Raw genomic sequence first — 16,173 nt, 5'->3', positions numbered from 1 at the left:
GAAGCGAGTGATTCCACCCACAGCCCAGCCTTGTCTGTTCCTCTCCCTCCCCACTGAATGCAGAGGGAGGTGGGATGGGAGGTTAAACCAGGTGCTTCTTTTTTATATGCTTAAATTAGGAGAAATGAATCTACCTTAGCTGACTTCCCCAGCAACACGCACAATGCTTAGCTGGGGCATGATTAACTATTCCATCTGCTGGTATCCTAATTACAGACACTGTAACCATGGCTTTTGTCCTGCTGTAAGACTAGGGAAGGAAAAGACAGAAAATTAGGCTCAGCAGACACAAACAGTAAGGGGGTGGTTTTTTGTGCTTGGTTGGGTTTTTTTAACCTGTTAAAAAAAAAAACAACAATGTGTTCCACTTGTCCTGGAATGTTATTCTCACCCAAAGTCTTAGTTTTGAAAATTATAAGTTTTTTACCTCTTTCTGTCTTCTAATTGCTTAATTTAGTTCAGTTGCAGCTCTAGAGTTCATGAATTACATAAGAAAAAGGAAATCTTTCAGCCCTGAATTGAAACACCCTCCCCAAGTGCTGCTTCTCTTAGGGCAGTGGCACTATTTGTGCAAGAGAAGTGATGAACAAAAATGTGATCCAGGCTTCAGGACTAGTGACATCTCACACTGACACAGTACCTTGAGAGAACAATAGGATAGGCTGGCATATCCTCTGAAGCATAATAAATTAAAACAACCAGAATAAATACCAATGAATAACTGCAGTTCCCACCTCCTTGAAAAGGAGAGGTTTTGTAGTTGAGACACAATTAAATCATAACTATCTTTTACAGAGAATAAACTTTTACTGTTGAAATGAGTGCCTGGGCTCCAGGCACAATGCCACCAAGGAACAGGCATTCCTTAGTCCTCTGCTGCTGCTTCAGCTCTATCTGGCCTAACAGACAGAATGCAGTCTGCCTGCAAAGTTACCATTATAACATCAACATAAATATAATTACATTTTCTCCAGCAATGGAATTAGTGCCACCAGGAAACAAAATCATTTCAGGTTTCTCCTGCTGTGTTTGTATGAGCTTGGGGTCTAACTGCCAACCAGGGAAATTTGGCCTTTGTGCACAAATAGTGCAATGCTGTGCTTTCCATTTCGAGATGAAATTACTACTAGTGGGATTTGTGCCATAGGAAAAGAATTTGTGCTGCTAAATCTTTTGGTAGTTGAGGCTGCTTTGTCTCACCACATAAAGATAGTTATTTACATGGCCGTGCATACACAGATGCACAGCTAGAGTTTATGTGCATGAGTGTCTGTTGGTTTGGGATGTCTTTTTAGGAACATTAGTGTGATGTGAATCATTTTAAGTGCAATTTTTATGGAGAAGAGTATGAGCCTCCAGGTACCTATTCCCTGTCTCTCTGAGTGCCCTCATTTTTTAAGGTTCTGGAGGTAGATGAGGGATCTCAGCAGTAAGCCTGGGATGCTGCTCCCTGCATCTCCTTATTGCAGACCCAGGCAGGCCGTGCTAAGGATTTCCTGGCAGGCCATGTGCCCACATTTTTCCTGGTGAAAGCAAGGATTGGATATAGGTTAAACCACAGACTTTTATTCTGTGTTTTAATGTACCAGTCAGTTGGGAAATAAATGAATCACTAGAGATTCCTGGATTTCTTGTACATCAGGAGGTTGGCTTTTCCCTCAGCATCACAGAACACACAGAATTAGCTTAGAGTGATGGTGAAGAGCTAATTCTCCCTATAATTGTGCCTCCTGTGCCAATATTGCAGTGTTCCCAAAAATGGTCTCAAATGAGATTAAAATCAACAAACTGAAGCCAATTTCTCTTACACATAGCCTTAAGCCTTTTTTTCAAAGAAATCTGAAATTATACTGCAGGATAAGTATTCCAGCTGCTGCTTCAGCGATGTCCAACTGCAGTGATTTAGAGCAAAGCCTCCATGAAAGCAAAGGGAAATTCATGCTCAGCCTTGCCTGGCCAGCTGGATTCCAAGTGCAAATCAAGCTCTGGTGCTGCCCTTATTCAGGGGTAACAGTACAAATAGGTGAGGGTAGGTTGGCATTTTAAGTCAGATCAGAAGGGCTCTTCTGAAGCAAATTTCCTGACTTCTCCCACTTAACATGCTTTTCCTTGCACCTCAGGTCAGAGCGTAGGAACTGGGCTTTTGGATGAAAACAACATCAGAAGGTACTCCAGCAGCACGCTTCCTAAGCTCCAGCTAGTCCAGACAAGGGGCTAGACTGGAAAATTCAGCCACATGTGAAGTGTGGATGTGGGGTCCCCACTACCAGCTGTGTATCTGCTCCTGTTTAGCTTTGCAGTGGAGGTAAAGCCATCTGACACCCAGGTAAAACACTAGAGCACTACGGACTCTCATTTTGAGTAAATTGGAAATTTAAATAAGTAGTAGAAACCTTAAAATAACACAGTGCTCATCCCAAGTGGTTTAAACTCAAGGCTTTCAACTCCCTAGCACAGTTTCTTTCTTCCCCTCCTCAGCTGAAGAAGCAGCTCTGCTTTTAAGACTCTCCATTACCATATGCATGTTAAAAAAAATCAACTCTTTTTCACTATGATTTACATGCCAAATTTGCTTATTTACTCCTAGGTAGATTAATCTTGTCTTTAATTACTTTTATAGCAATTACATGCTTTTAATCTGTGGTTTAGTGATCTATTACTTACAGCTGCAGTGAACAAAATACACACAGGCTGGGGGAAGCACATCCCTTGTGTAGGTGGCCACTGTGGGCCTCTTTTAAATTATACCAAGCCTCATGAGTTGAGGCCTAAGTAGTTTCCAGGATTTGAACAAATGAGGACATTTCAGTCAAGGATATCACTGGCGACTGTTAAAAGTGTAAAGAATGTAAAGCCAAAAAACTTGTCCCAGAAAGCTTAAGATCACAAACTTACAGGATTGTATTCAAACACTCTGTACTGGTTTTAATCTTCCTCTTGTTTTTCTCTCATTGCAAGCACATCAAATTACTCAAGTTAGGATAGGAGAAATTAATTCACAAACTGCTTAGGTATCTGGATTTAAAGTTTTAGTTGGACTGACTTCTAGAGTGCAAAAAGTGTATGCTTGTATTGCTCTTCCCTCCTGAACATCTGAAGATGACAGCATTAAAGAATTAGTCCCCAGAGCATTATTATCCACTTCCAACTGATGGGGCACAAAGAGATTTGATGGCTTCTTCAATACACTGTGGTAAAGCTAGGAAAGGAATCCAGATGTCCTGGTTCCTCATCCTGTCCCTGAACCACAAACCACACAGCCCTGCTTTATTAGCGACAATCACAGCACATGAAAACAGACTATTTATATCTGAATATTTCATCTGTTCTCACTCATTATTCCCTAACTCACCAATGTAATTATGTTGGCAGGGCGACAATCTCTTTTTTCACAGTAAGAGCAAACAGATTGTTAGGTTTTCTGCTGAGATACAAGCTGCACAAGAAGAACTCCCAAATAAATCAGATCAAAAGGACCATGTTTCCATTGAAACATCCTTGGTCAGGCAGCAATGGGAGAGAAGATTTCGTAACATCTTCCTCGGCTGACTCAAACATCTGCATTAAAAGCACTGATCAAGAAAGGTTAACTTTGAAAAGAATATTAACCCAGAATAGGTTTACCCAAAGAATGGGGAAAAAAAATAAAAGGGGGCTTTGGAAAGTTCTGGTTTTCAAATGTCTTGTGATATTTAACAGTCCTCAGAGTCTGCATAATAAGCAGCTTTGGATAGAAAAATAAGATGGTCTGTGCAAAATAAATCCAAGATTCACATTTCATAAATATCCCTGCAAGTTGTTTCAGTGATTACAGATTCTCTGATTAGCTCAAATGATGCTTGTTCTGGTAAAACACTTGCTTCCATGTATGGGGAGTATCAGTGCATCTTGGGCAGAACTCAAGGCTCCTTGAGAATTTTGCTGCTGGAGTCAGTGGCACCTCATTTCACTCATCCTGCAGAGGCAGCTGTAATCTGTGTCTCAGATGCAGGCATTATAGACAGATAATGTGCATAATCACAATCCTTTCAATTTCCCAATGACACGCAGGAGTCAGGTTGTGTTTGTTAGCGTGTACACAATATGTACACTAGTCCTGCTCAATGGGATACCACAGTTCATTGCCACAAAACTTCCAGTTTCCAGGCAGACTTAGAGCAAAGCTGAGGGCATAACATGCATTCATAACGTTCAGGTTTCAAAAAACATTCACCAATTAACAGGAATGTTTTGGCTGGGATTTTTTCTCTGCTGACCATGTGCTTCCAAATGTAACCCTGAGAAATCTTCCCCTGTAGTGGAACACAAGATGTGGCATTTAAGGACACTGGAGGAAGAAAGCAGCTAAAGAACACCGTGTTTTCATCTCTTGCTAAGTCAGAAACTCTCCACTATGCATGTGGTCTTCTGTTATCTGTTGGCCAGGATTTGGTGACTTGGTACAGCCTCGCTACAGTTCAGAAACCCTCTGTTGTTTAACACCACAAGTGAAATGGGCACCATAACCTCTGCATGGCCCTGGAGCTGCACAGGAATGATTTCCTGCTCTCTGCAAAGGAAGATGCCTTCAGATTCTGTTAAATGATAACAAATAAGGAAAAGGAGGCCTCCCCTAGTTCTAGCAATCCTATCCCTCCCACTGGGCTATCCTAGAGGTGGCAGAGTTGAAACTCACAGGTTTTATTTTCAGAACATGGTCATTTCTCATTTTGGTATTTTAAAGTAAACAATCCTTGGTTCCCATGTATTATTCAAGTAGAGAGAAGTGGGTATCCAATGCACAGATAATCAAACATCCAGCCTGCACCAGAAAACCTTCTCAAATCGCTTGAGAAACTTCCCTGTTGCTGTTGTTATCATTCTCCATCCACTTCCTCCAATTATCCAGCACTTCAAACATCGTATCCCATGTTTTCCCCACAGCTGTGGGGTGAAGCAAGCAAGAGCTGTGTTCCTTCCAGCTCCCCTAACAGTGCTTGCCCACAGGAGAAGAGAGGGAGCTGCACAGATGTTGCTGGTATCACATTAATACAGAAATAACCTGTTGAAAGTAGATTTGTTTTCAAACCTTTCAGTGAGAAAATATCAGTTTCAGACCGAAGAATTAATGATTTTAACCTGCCTATCAAGCTCTTTCACTGCCAGCATGTAGAATGGTTATTGATGTTTCAAGTTGCAAGTAGTAATGTTGAGGGTATTTTCACTGCTGCCAAAACATTTACATGAAGCTGCTATTCAGATCAAATTATCTCGAAACTGCAAAGCGTGCGTGGATTCCAAATTATTCAATTGGAGACATTGTTGCATATTGAAATTACACGGTAGAAACTCACAAAACACCACGATTGCCTCAGACTCACAGGAGTGGCAAAAATAGCTCTTGAAAGAACTCTTCTCTTTAAATGCAGTAATGAAACAGCACAGGCTTTGGCTGTGTTTAAACCAGTATTACACCTTCAGAGCCCTTCATTGTGGCTCTGGCTTTGGTTCCACCACCCTTCAGACACAGACAGCTCAAAGAGAGGGGTGCTGTGGAAGTGAGGCATCAGAAAGCTGAAGTACAGAGGCTAAAGAGCTGTGACCTTTTGGGGAAGGACAAACCAAAAATGTAAATTCCAAAAGTGCAGTAGGCTCTCAGAGGTGCTCAGTGCTGGTAGGATCCTATTAACTATCTCACATTTGCCTTTCAGCAACACACCGGTTGTGGAAAAGATACCATAATACCACTAAAAAGAGGATTGGGCAATTTCAATTTTTTGATGAACCATCATTCCAGGTATTTTGATGTGCTTTCCTTTGCATAATGTTGTAAATAAACTGCTGCTTTTTAGTAAGGATTCTCTGTTGCAATGAAAGACAATCTGGCCACATTAAAGACATCCTTAAGAAAAAAGTGCTTCCCTCAAAGAATCATAAAGGTAATTTTCCAAGAATCGCAGGAAGGACTCTCTAACTTAGCACCAGAGGTAAGGGGTCATTTCTCTCTAGCAGAGAGGGGATGGACAGATGAAAACACTAAATGCAGAAGAATCTTAGAGATAAAACTAAAAACTCCTAACTGCTGTCAGAAAAGAGCTGACAAAGAAAAGTGAGGGCTGTAGAAAGGGCTTACCTGTGAGGAATATTGAGTGTGGCACTGGAGCAGGGTCCTTTGCCCTTTCAGTCACTGGTAATTGGAGATTAACATCTAAAATTTGCGTGCTTTTTTCCCTGCAAGTTTGTAGTTGATTTGTTCTCATTCCTTCAGTGAACTATCCTGAAAAGCAACAAAAAAAGCAATAGGGTAAGACAGGTTCCTCAGACGTGGTGGGCAGTGCTCAATGGGTGTTTGTCTGCAGCAGGAAATGAGTGCCTGTGTGCTCTGCCACTGTGGTGTGTTTTACCATGGCATGAAATCACAGTGATTCCAGCATTAGCCTGATCAGCAGATACTCTGCACTGGTGGGTGTCCTGTGCATAAGTCACAGCTGAGGCATCCTGTTCAGAACAATCTGATACACTGCTCTGGAAAATGGGAAAGGAATTAAAGAAAGAGCCAGATCAGGAGGAAAGAAATACTGATGATCTCTTCAGGGCCTGTGTTTTTTCCACTTCTTCTTTTAATGTGCATGCAGTGACAGCTCTGTGAGTAAAATACCAGAAGAATGTCCATGAGCTGGCACAGTGTCCACATTTCTAGACAATCTAATATCTGTTCTCTGTTGCATTCAGATCAAGTGGGATTTTTTCCTGAAAAGACCTAAGGATTGAGATTTGCATGTTTTAGGAAAAAAACATTTCTGCAGTACTTCTGACATGGTACATCTGGCAGTGCTCTTCATGTCACCTGGGAGAAGAGGGGCACAAGGTTTCCCACATCATCTCCTTTCTTGCCAACCCTTGAGGCTTCCAGGAGGGAGACATCTCTTTGTTCTCCACCTTAAAGAAAAAAAAAAAGTCTGAATCAGTGGCTTTGGTTCAGTAGGGCATTTCAACACCTAGTTTAAAGCATCAGATGGGCTCCAATGAGTACAGGAAATGTGGGGGCAGTCAGAATGACACAAGCACATATGTAAATATTTCCCTGGGTGAAGCTTCAAGTTGCATTTAGGAAAATGTGAAGTTACATAAAGAAAAGAACACACTAATTCCTTTTTTTTTTTCCCAACAGTACTTAAATGCATTTTTCTCCAAGTAGGAATGTGTGAAAAGCTGCACTATTGTAGATAAAAATATATAAAATGGGGCAGATTAAAGATTTGGAAATTGATTTCTCAGGAGACCTCTTCCAGTCTAGACTCTATTGACATATCCTGCCAATTTGTTTGTCTGGTCTCCCTGTGAACATAACATTTGATACTGTAGGCAATGAAAAGATCTCTGATAAGCTTGCTGCTTCCTGCAGCACTCTGTGTTCACAATGAACTTCTTAAATACAACTTTCAGCTTTTCTGCATCACTCCCATTCTGCATTTTTTTCAACACATGCTTTCTCCTTTTTTCACCCTGTGCCTTCAGACCATTCTCAGCTTCCAAATCTCCTGTGAGGACAGGGATCTCCGAGCTCCCAACTCCTCATCCAGTTCACCCTCTGCCTGCTGGATGCACGCTGCTGAACTGGTAGGATTTGATTGTGATCTTGCTCGTTACCTGTCCTCACCCTTTGCTAGTTTGTACTTGGATAGGAGCTGCTGGAGGGAAAGGTGAACCTAAGGAATTTAAGGGGTTTGCAGCAGAAAAATTACCAGAAACAAGCTGATCTTCAGGGGGTGATGCTGACTCATTTATGGTACTTCTTGCAGTGCCTTTACTGCTTTTTAGTTAAGCACACAATGCTGCTTTGTAATGAATCTACAGGCATAACATGGGACAAAAGTCACATATGGCTTTTTTTCCTCTTTTTAGTTTTTCTTTCTTGTAGTTATTACTGGGCCCACTAGACGTGAAGAACAGTTGTGCTTGAATTTTGCCATTTTAGATTAATCTGTAAAACTCATCGTGTTACCTGAAAATTATATCTTTATTGCAAGTTAGATAAAGCACATTTTTTCTGAACACCTTTAGTCCAGATATTTTGGATTGAAAAAGAAAGGCGGGAATATTTGGAAATCAAATTAAAAAAATTACCTGGGAATAGGACAAATCTACAAGGCTTGAAATTTAGAGAGACCAGGCCAGTCATCCACAAGGGAAGCCATCTCTCTTTGGAAAAGTGTCTTGACACCCTCACCTGTAAGTAAGGAATGAAACTGAGTTCCAAGTCAATATCCAGGCCTGCTTAGGTTGACTTTTTGTGAAGAATCCGTCACAGGATGCCAGTAAACATGCATAGCTCTTCTTTAATTTTCATTAATCAAACAGGCCAGCATTAAGGAGCACCCTGCACATGCTATCTCATCTCTGCCCCTCAACATCCCTAAAATGCTGTGTTCAGTCATGGTGTTCAATCACCTGAGTATCCAAGAAAGGAAGAGTAGCTGGAATAAGCTCTGTATCTTGGTGCTGCAGAATCAGCTGGCTGGTTAAAATTTATTAGGATTCAGTTTTTTGCCAGAGAGGCAATAAAGCATGATTCTAGCCTGCCTCTTACAGAACCTGGCACTGGTCTCAAAACAAAACCCCAAAGCCCCAGAGGAAGGCATTCTTTTAGGAATATGTGTTTCTGTACCTTGATCTCACCAAGGGGTAGAAATGTTCACATTTTCTGTAGCAAGGATGCAGTGTGGCTTGCTAGGAATAACCTTTATGTACCCTTGTGTGCATCTAGCATTAACAAATGCTTCCCACCTTACAGATTTCCTCTGGGAAGCTTGCTTCCTCTGGCTGATAGCAAGTTCCCAGTAAAATCAGTTTGTACTACAGATGCAGAGGAGTCTTTGTCAGAAAGGAATTCCTCCCAAACCATGGATAATCATTATCCACTCTGAATTACCTAATTATCTTTTGGGAGTTTTGTTTATTGTGTGGAAAAAGAAACAAGGAGTTTTCTTGCCAGCTCCCTCAGAAGTGGCCTAAATGCCCACTGTCTGAGGGAGATCACAGGCTCAGGCGCTGTCCCATTGTCCAGCTGGGTGCCTGCAATAGCCTGGCCCCATAAAACAGACATTTAGCTGAACAGAAGCAATTAGCCCTCCATCGTGGCCCCTGCTCACAATAGCAAAACCAGCTGATGTTCCCTTAACTTGAAACAATGGGAGGACAGGCATGGGCTGTGGAACTCTTACAAGCACAGTAACTCCTTCCAGAGGGGGACCGTGAGAAAGTGGAGCCTGTAAAGAGCCTTTCAGTGGATGAACTCCTGAACAGTCTTTTATCCAGTGAACTCATCAGTCAGCTGTCTGTGGGTGCAGCTCTCTTTAGAAAACCCCAGCTCAACTGCACCATGCCAGTTTGTAGTGATAAACCTTCCTGCTGAATGATATTCTGTCTCAGAGCTGTGTTCACCCTGGTATGGATTTATTCAGCAGCATCTTTTCCCTCCAGCCCTCTTTCACATTCCTTACTGTGCTTGCTCCTCTTCCTAATGATCTGGGAATAGCAGTGACCACCAATGAGAGCAGGGTAAGAACTGAATGTTGCTCCTAACAATGGCAGTGAGACTTCACTTAAGATTCAGATGCTGAGAAAATTCCAGCAAAAAAGCTGGTGAGCTCAGAAATCCAGGCCTTCCATATGAATCCAGTAATTCACTTCCTTTTGACTACTTTCTCCTCCACTTTTGCCACCACCCCTATTCAGTGGATAGCCAGAACTCAGCTGCTAGCAATAAGGCTGTGTTCAATAAATGACACACTTTAAAGCTGTGTACAGCTCTGTGCCCCTTCCTACCTGGAACATTTTCCAAGCACCTTCAGGCAGTGGTTCATCACTTGCAAGTATGAAACTCCTTGAACACACAAGGCCTTTGCTAGTGGCAAGGCAAAGATACCATTAACTTTGGGAAAACAGTCCACAGTAAATAGAACCATATATTGAATTCAGCATCTTTGGCAACAGTCCAGTGATTTGGTTTCCAGCTGATGCCATGAGTTTTCTGTAGGCACATTCCTTATGAGCATCGTTTCTCCTTGCCCTTGTGCTAAATTTCCTTGTTTCCTTGTTAGGAGTTTGGATACCACAGCTCCAGAGTTCTGATTTCTGCCCCGGCGGGCCTGTTGCCAGCCAGTTGCAAATGCATATTCTGTTGCTTTTGGAATCTCCTTCCTAAAACCTGATCTAAAATCAAATTAGTTACATAGTGATTGAGTAAGAATTTTCAGTGAATATCACAGAATTGTTTGGGTTGCAAGGGATATTTAAAGACCACCTAGTCCATCCTCCAATATGTCTCACTTCTGATGTTGTTGCCATGTTTTGCATTAAAAAAAAACTTTCATTTGTTCAGCCCCATCATGGATCTGTTTCCCCATCATGTCTACTCATAAAGTTTTCAGCAAGAACTAACAGAAAAGCCGTCCCAGTACAGGATACTGGAAAGACTGTTAGGACTTTGTGGTCACTGAAATATAACTGTGACATCTCCCCAAAAGTGCCACTGGAAGAATGAGGAGTGAAATAAAAGAAAAGCCACTACATTTATGAACAAGCAGATGGTAGCAGAGAGCCCCTTCCCCTGGATTATCTGTCCATCCAGGGACCTGGGTAAAACACCCAAACAGATTTACTGGATTTATGGGCATTCTTTTGCTCACCGATAGATGGGAGCAGAGATTTCTCTAGTCAGGAAGTTTTTAGGCTACAGCACTTGCAGTTTTTTGTACACTGTGAGGGGCAAAAAAATAAAACCAATGTCAATATAGCTCATTCATGTGTCCACAGGGAGAAGGATATTGTTTTGTTTAGTAGCATGCAGATGAGGTTTGTAATGAGTCAAATAGAAACCAGGAGTAGCACTCTTGTATTCTTTAACATTGGAATTCTCTGGTTTGGTATCTAGAACTGGTCAGAGGGTTTAGAATAAGTTTACAACCCCTCATTGTTATTTCCCAGATTATAAGTGTGTTTTGCTTGGATCCAAGCCTTTACAAAGGCAATTGAATGTGACCTAAACTTCCATTCCTTTTTCTTTCAAGATCAAAGAGGAGAAGCTGTCCAGATGTAAATAGCTAAGCCTCTAATGAGATGATCAGTGAATTGTTTCTCTCTTGTGTTAGAAGCATTTAAATTACCCTATTGCACTTAGGGCACTCTGCACTTCTGACTTGTATAGCAGGATCCCAGCACCTAACACAAGCCAGACAAATAACTTCAGCAATTAGCTTTCAGCATAGGTCCCTGCCCTCTGACCTCTGCTGTTCATCAGAGGCGAGCCAAATGCTTTGTTAAAAAATTATTAATTGGGCCTGGCACTCCTCTAGGGCCAGGCACGTCACAAACAGTTTCTAACAGCAAGGAGCTGTTTGCAAGAAGCAAATTCTCATGTATTTTCTGTTCAACAGGAGTCTGACTTAGCCATACTGGAGGTGAAGCAAAGCCTGATCTGTGGAATCCTGGGAATGGCAGTGCAGCACCTGCTCAGGTGGCACCTGTGTGACATTGTCAGGACTCCTCCAAACTGCCAGCGAGGGAGAGGAGGAGCCGTTTGCATAGCCTGAGGTAGGTTGATTGGTTTGTTTGGGGGATGATTTGTTAATTGCCTCTAGTCCTGCATAACTATTTTGCCCAAGCATAGTAGGAGTATAAATTGAAGTGCCCCTGGAGCTACCTATAAAGACAAGGGTTGGTGGGACAGAGTAAAGAAAACCTCTCTCCTGCCCAGCTTTGGGACGTGGGCTGGTGTTTACAGCAGGTCAGTACAAACTGGAGGTGAGCTCAGTGTGAGGTGCTGCCAAGGAATACCAGGGATGTCTGCAGAGGTAGAACACGGTGCTGAGGCAGGAAGAGAGGATTTCCTCTCTGCTGCCCCTCCTCTGCACCTCACCCCAGGCAGGGGCCTTTGTTGGGCAGCAGTGGGATGTAGCCAGGGAGAAGCTTTGCCTGAGCTCCTGCCTGGTTCCCAGTCAAGCCCTTTATTCCTTATTTGTTTTTCTTTCACTGATGTTCACTACCATGTTCATAATTTACAGCTGAAACTTCCAGAGAGAAGCGGGAGGTAGGAGCATCTGGAACTTTCATGAGAGAGGCATCCAAGCTCCTGAAGAGAGCCAAAGGAAATGTACTTACTTAAACTCAATCAGTCTTCTTATTTAAGAGATGTCTTCTTTATATTAAAAGTGAGTTTACCACTCTTCCTATGAACCCAGCCTTCCAAGACATAGAAACCTTACAGAGTCTTGATCTTGTCCCAGGGTGTGATGTTGGCTTTGAACAGCATTTCTCAGCTTTTTCTCAGTAAAGCAAATGTCATTTGCTTTACTCAAGGGGAGAGATCTCTCTAGCTCCCTTTCCTGACAGGCCTTCTCTAATGCAAGAGTCTAAAGTGATGATTTTTTTTTAATTCTGGCAGTAATCCTGCAGATAACGCTACTCTTAACTTGCACAGCTACAGCAGAAGTTGCCAAAGCTCTGGGGGAAAATAAAGAGAAAAACAAAGGCAGCTGGCTGCCTGCTAACTTTGGAAGTTAAAAACTCTGATTTGTAGTTTGGGTGTGTTCCAAAATTATCAAAGCCATGCCTTCATTCTAGTAATAAGCTCCACTAAAATCCAAACTCCTCTACGTAAAACTGATTTTTTACTTCCTAATTTAACAGTAACAGCCTTTCTGAAAAGATAGTTTCTGTCAGTGATGAGTTAAAAATTAAAATTCAAACCTTATCCTGCAAGAGGGAGCAGTTTCACACATTTTTAGACTGTTTATGGTAACATGGAGGAGGAGCACTGCAAAATCACCCAACAAAACATCAGATTAAGATGCCCTAGTGAATCAAAATTTAAGGATGCCAGTGCTCCCTACCTTGTGTGCCCCTTCTGATCTGGAAGCCAGCAAAAGCCCTTGTGAAACTTGAGTGCAGAGGCTCCAGGCCCAGCCTGGGCTTTGCACTCAGGTTATTGGGCTTTGACAGCCCCATGGCATTTTGGTTTTACAAAATCAGCTCTTTTTGTTATAAGCTGTGGGCTTCAGATAACAGCCATGAAAAACAATTTCAAGTGGAAGCAGCACCCTGGGTACAGACTGAGGCAGAAAACATTCAGAAAAATCAAATATTTCTTACTTTTTGTAATTACCCATCTTACTGCAGTTGAGCGTTGTCTGCTGTTTACTGACAACTTGATTTGCAGGAAAAACAAAGTGAAAGAGACAGGAACAGAGGGCTTTTCTGCATTTCTGATAAACCTGTAGTTATGGCCTTCATATGGATTGGCCAACGGCAAAGAGTAAGACAAATATGTGCAATCTGAAGTGTCTGGGAGCAAACTCACACATGCCTTCACTGTTCTGCTTTTGTTTGCAGAACGTTTCCATCTGGATGAGTGGCAGGGAACAGGAAGGCATTTGAAACTAGGAAAACCACCATACTGCTGTCTATAAAGCACTGATAGGATTTTTATGTGGAGCCCTAAAGAGAATGACATGCAGTGCTTTTTTTTTTTTTTTAATTTTTGCCAAATTGGAGAGCTCAGATGTTTGCAAGCAAAACAAAATAAACTCAGGCATTGAAACTCCTTCCTGAAATGTGGCTGATGCCATGGCACGTCCCCCAGCACATGCATTGTGCACCCCTGGGCACTGCTGGGACTCTGCTAATGGCACCCATGGCACAAAAGGGAAGGTAATTAGCAGAGAACGATTATTGCTGCAGCTAGAGAGTAGACAAGTAATCTTTTGGGTTTCAGTCCATTTCCTTGGTGTTTTCAAACCAGCACCTAATCTTCCCAGACCCCACTCTGTGGCTGTTCCTTTCTTCCTTTCTTTTCTTTCCTCCCCCTTTTTGCAGGGACTGTGGCTTATTCTGATTCATTCCATTTCTTTCTTCTCAAACAGCCACAGGGCAGGCTCACTGTTGCCAGGGATATGGTCAATGCATGTGACATCGTGGCACCAAAAACAATCCCGTTTATTTCTGGTGTGATGCTGCTGAAATCCTGCAGCCAGGCTGGGAGCAGGGCATCTCAGTCAGCCACAAAATTTTGTGAGAAGAATTTTCCTTAAAGGAAGTGTTCTTACAAAATAGCTCTCAGGGAGAAATGTGCAGGTTTTGCTCATAAAATGGTTGTTGGCAAAGGTTTCCTTGCCAAAGTCCAGTCAGGGTATCAGTGAGGGATGGTAAACACATGCCATTTTGACAAGAAATTAGCAGGCTACGTAGCGCTGTGGAAAATATTAGACTTTCTTCTTCCCCTGACCTCAAAGAGCCTGTTAGGAGATTAAGAATCTCCAGCTCTCAAAGGTATGGCTGTTTTACCAAAATTCAATTAATGAAGAATAATATTTTGGGAACAAGAGAAAACACCTCTGTTGCATGTGGAGTGCTAGGAATAGATGGAAAGTTGCCTGTACAAACAGTTCAGCAACTCTGGGATGAATTATAGGAACATTTGTATGCATGATTGCCCATCTGTGGAAAACAAGACGTGCAGTCACACACAGCAGTGATGTGCAGGGCAGACCTGTGGGGCTGTTATTAACTTGCTCCAGGACAAGTCCTGTCCCATCACATCCGAGTGTGACCCTAGGAAGTTGAGATAAATCTATGTAAGTAAATAAATAGAGGAAGAGGCCTCACTGGGAGGAAACTCAAGGTATGCTATCTACATCTGTGTTTCTGTGTTTGGGGTTTATTTAGACTCAAGTCAGATTTTGGACTGTTACTTCTCCACTTGAAGTTTTTTTGGCAGTTCCAGGAGGGCTGAAGGCTCAGATCCAGCGGGTTCCTTCCAGCTGCGCGGGCCGCGGGCACTGGCAGGGTGTGGGGAGCTGCAGGACTTCAAACCAGGGATGCTGTCAGGAACTCTGCCTTGCACAGCTCCCCTCTCAAGTACCAGCTGCAAAATGTCAACAGCACCTTCCTCAGAGAACACAATTAATTAAACGAGGCCTAATTAATTAGTGTCAGGAAAGCAGATGTAGCGATTATGGCAGAAGTAAACAAATGTACATATTGTAAATTGTTCTGCAAAGGATTTGTTCTGGAATCCCTGAAGCCCTTTCACTCCTCCCCAGGATGCTATTGGGAAGGCCATCAGGGAAAATGTAGAGATAAACTGCAAATTGATGAGGAACTAATGTACTTTTACAAGTTTATATTTCAGGAAAACAATCAGCAAACAGACTCCTTTATTAACCGCCTGGGACTTGAGGGTGAAATACAATCCTGATATTTAATTTCCGTATCATGCAACATCATGTACCACAAATAAGTCAACTGTTTAAAGTCTGTTTAATGTGAGTGTGAAAAAGCAAATGTGTGGCCACCCCAGACTGGTGTTTGAGTGGAGCCTTTAGACTTTATAAAGGATTGGCACTGAATGAAGTCTCTTATACCTTGTAGATGTGAGGGTGCTACAATATAACAGACACTGGAATAGTGAAACATGCTTGGAAAACTCAGATAGAAAAATTTCTGAGATGCCTTTCAAAATTTCTTCAAGATGCTAAAGAGGAAAAATCAGGCTGGTTAGGGATGTAGCTGTAGAAGCAAATGGGACTAATGTACTGGAAGAACAAGTCAAGATATTAAGAAACCAAGAGTACTGTGTGTGAAAGAAAATGCATTGCACAGCCAGTGCCATGCTGAGGCGAACAGCCCCTTAGGCAGCCAGGAGCAGTCACTTTCTAGATCTCAGCAGAGATTGTTACCCTTCACTCTGTGCTGTTGTTTGCTCTGCAGGTAATGATAGCTTTGGTGCAGAGAGGATAGGAGCTGGGATGTACTTTAGGGTAGAGTCAGCTCACTAATTCATGCTGTGAAGAAGCTGTGAAGGTGGAAAATATCCCCTTGGCTTAGTGAAGAATTAAAGATTTAAGGTAGGCAGCAGCAGCCTGTGACCAGGGTGCTGCAAGAGGGAAGTTGCAGTCAACGGCCACTGCTCTTCCCCACCTTTTTGTGCTCCCTTTTCTCCAGATTATATTGATACAGGTCAGAAAGAGAGGCTTCCATGGCCCATGCCAAGATATCTCCTTTATTTGTTCAGGTGACAGCATTTCCTGTGCAAAGGACTGCCAAGTACCAAGCTGCTCTTGAATGCTGCTCCAGGGCTAGGGGCTGCTCCCCACCATGGTGAGTGCATTGCCCTGCTCACAGGAGATACTTGTG

General features: G+C 42.5%; 1 protein-coding gene and 1 long non-coding RNA gene across 9 annotated transcripts in view; one reads left to right on the top strand and one right to left on the bottom strand.

Moving 5' to 3' along the window:
* Window positions 1–16,173, bottom strand: part of LOC135298613 (uncharacterized) — a 100,269-nt gene that overhangs the window by 9,734 nt on the left and 74,362 nt on the right. For 5 of the 8 annotated variants that reach the window (XR_010360634.1, XR_010360635.1, XR_010360636.1 and 2 more), the window contains exon 16: window positions 14,676–14,902. This is a non-coding gene — a long non-coding RNA (uncharacterized LOC135298613). Of the gene's footprint in view, window positions 1–134; window positions 251–6,112; window positions 6,257–6,826; window positions 6,919–8,106; window positions 8,210–14,675; window positions 14,903–16,173 lie in introns of those variants that run through there. The other 3 variants (XR_010360633.1, XR_010360639.1, XR_010360640.1) reach the window with 2 other exon arrangements.
* Window positions 1–16,173, top strand: part of PRDM5 (PR/SET domain 5) — a 169,569-nt gene that overhangs the window by 147,997 nt on the left and 5,399 nt on the right. The window contains exons 38-46 of the mRNA XM_064416379.1: window positions 1,857–2,023; window positions 2,121–2,166; window positions 2,293–2,326; window positions 5,691–5,776; window positions 7,498–7,599; window positions 11,418–11,574; window positions 12,045–12,191; window positions 15,748–15,884; window positions 16,052–16,137. The gene's annotated coding sequence lies outside the window, so the exon portion shown is untranslated. The remainder of the gene's footprint in view (window positions 1–1,856; window positions 2,024–2,120; window positions 2,167–2,292; window positions 2,327–5,690; window positions 5,777–7,497; window positions 7,600–11,417; window positions 11,575–12,044; window positions 12,192–15,747; window positions 15,885–16,051; window positions 16,138–16,173) is intronic.

This window comes from Passer domesticus, chromosome 4 (genome assembly GCF_036417665.1).
Source record: "Passer domesticus isolate bPasDom1 chromosome 4, bPasDom1.hap1, whole genome shotgun sequence".
NCBI classification, from domain to species: Eukaryota; Metazoa; Chordata; class Aves; order Passeriformes; family Passeridae; genus Passer; species Passer domesticus.
Note: the sequence above shows the minus strand (reverse complement) of the source record. Positions and strands in the feature narration are given on the sequence as shown.